This window comes from Dromiciops gliroides, chromosome 2 (assembly GCF_019393635.1).
Source record: "Dromiciops gliroides isolate mDroGli1 chromosome 2, mDroGli1.pri, whole genome shotgun sequence".
Taxonomy (NCBI): domain Eukaryota; kingdom Metazoa; phylum Chordata; class Mammalia; order Microbiotheria; family Microbiotheriidae; genus Dromiciops; species Dromiciops gliroides.
This window is the reverse complement of record NC_057862.1, coordinates 485469212-485471986: the sequence shown is the minus strand read 5'-3', so window position 1 is coordinate 485471986 and position 2775 is coordinate 485469212.

Here is a 2775-nt window from a genome sequence, read left to right as displayed (position 1 = left end):
GACTGGAGCCTATTCACTGGTGACTAACACTGAAGGGAAGCCAACCACTTAGAGCTCAACCCAATAGCATTAGAGAAGAGACACCCCCCCACCCCATTCCAAGTTACCCCCTAGAACCTTGGAGTGCAGGAGCAGGTGTCATGTACAATGACACTGAAGAGAGAGGTGGAGGCCAGTTGTGAAGGGCTTTAAAAGCAAAGTAGGGTTTGTATTTTATCCTAGAGTCAATAGAAAACCACAGGTATTTACTGAATAAGGGATGACATGATCTAATTTGCACTTTAGGAAAATAACTTAGTGACCATGTGAAGAATGAACTGGACTATGGATACACTTGTGAGGCTATTGCAATAATATAGTGAGAGGTGGAATCAAAGTAGTGGCAACATGAGCAGAGAGAAGGGGTGAAAATAGAAAAGATGAAAAGTATTGACCTGGCACAGTTCCTTTATTCACTATCAGAAGATCTGGGCTGTAGGGAACATGTACTACCCTGGGCAGAAGTCCCACTTGTCACCCTGTAGTAGGGGTGGGGAACCTGATAGGATTATGTAGCCTGCTCTGCTTGGGAACAGTAGCCCACAGTGTACTCACTACATTGGCAAGCTGACCCTGGGCAAGTGACTTGATCTTTTAGTGCCCCAGATGACTCTCTAAGATAAAAAAATGCAAATCTGGTGTTGATCTTCACTGGTAGAAGGACTTTACATACAGGAAGTCCATTACATCAACAAATCAGAGGCTGGAAGCGTCCCTCTACCCTACCTCCCAAAATGAGATAAAGACCAAGGGCCAAGGCTTTTCTTTATTGAAAGGAAGAACGCATCACATTATTTTTAAGAGAGCCTATCCAAGGGATTCAACAATTTAGCTGTTGGGACAACTGCTCCATAATTAAGGCAATGTAATGTGCCGATGCTGGTGTCTTCCTTACAGATAGAACTGTTATTCACCTATCATATTGGAAATGACCAGGTTGGGGTCCTTCTTAGTCCCTCCAGCTGCTTTTAGGGGTGGTATATTGTATGGATTCACTTCCTTCTTTATGGCTGTCATAACCACTTTTTAGCTCAGCAGCCTGCTCCTCATTCAAAGGATACATCCTCTGGTTGCCATGGTACCTGAGGTTGCAGTGGCCACCTGAGCCTCAGGGCCTAGAGCACCATCATTTCCATACCCAGAAGTAACCTTGAAGGCTCTGAGCCTGATATTAGCATGTCCCGGCTCTGCTATTCACTACCTATAGGACTGTAGGCATGTCACATTTCACCTCTCTGAGCCTCAGTTTCCTTTGATATAAAATCAAAGGGTCAGGCTAGATCATCTACAAAGTCGGCTATAACTTTATGATTATAAGAATTCCTCATCATTTCTCTCTCTGGCATTTTTTAAGCATCCCCCTATTTATTCTCAGAAATGAGATCTCTGTGTTTCGTTATAAAAGTGGGCTGGGGTGTGGTTGTGGGTTATTCAGCACAGAAACATGTTCCCTCTGGTCCTGTGTGCCTTGAATGTAATGAAGACAGAGACTGTAGCAAATCTATCTCAAGCATGACAGAATACAATGCTATGAACACATTTACCGAGGAGTCTGGGAAAGAGCATCTACACCCAGAGAACTCAGAGCTCTGCCATAAAAACTCTCCTGTATTGCTTGTCCCCAAGCTTCTATTTCAAGGATAGGAACACAGGAGGAAGGAGCATGCTAAGGGAAAAGGCAGAGTAGAAATGAAAGGTACAGAATGAGAAAGTGTCAGAGGAAGAATGGCTGGAGTAATAGAGAAAGCCTCATAAAGGAGCAGTGTGTGTCAGGGAAGTATGTGCCCTCTATCGATCGATCAAAAAGCAGCCTTGTTGTTGTTGTTGTTCGTCCTTTGTTCTCGAAGAGGACATGACAAATGTCATGACTGGCACTGAATTGGATTTAAGTGAGGAAGGGCTGTGCGAAGTCGCCAGCCTCACTTTCTCTTCCACAGCCACCTGGGTCCAGTGGCAAAATATGTTATCAGGACAACTGGAGATAGCTCCAGATGTTTAAGGCAATTGGGGTTAAGTGACTTGCCTAGGGTTACACAGCTAGTAAGAGGTGACATTTGAAGGAAGGTCCTCCTAACTTCAGGGCCAGTGTGTTCTATCCACTGCACCACCTAGCTGCCCCAATAAGTAGGCACTGTGCTTGACAAATATAAAATACAAAATATAATGGGCAAATCAATTCCTATTCTCAAAAAAGTTACATTGTAACTCAGAGGATAAGTATATGCAGAACAAATATAGACAGAATAAACACGGTGTAGTTACCATAAAATAGTTTGGGAAAGAGGCCACCTACAGTTGAGGGGATCAGGAAAGGCTTCATGACAAAGATGAATTTTTGTTTTGTTTCGGTTTTGGTTTTGGTTTTTCTTTTTTCTTTTTCTTTTTTCTTTTTCTTTTTTCAGGGCAATGGGGGTTAAGTGACTTGCCCAGGGTCACACAGCTAGTAAGTGTTTGAGGCTGGGTTTGAACTCAGGTCCTCCTGAATCCAAGGCTGGTGTACCTAGCTGCCCCAAGATGAATTTTTTTAAAAAAGAAGGGTCTTATGAAGTGAAAGTGAGGAGGCAGTTCATTCCAGATATGAGGTACGGTCAAGACAGAGGCAATAAGGTGAGAGATGGAGTCATAGATGAAGAACAAAGGGAAAGCCACCTTGACTGAATTGTAGAAGGAAGGAGGAGGAATAGTATACAATGTGGTTGAAAAGGTAGGTTGAGGCCAATTGTGAAGGGCTTTAAA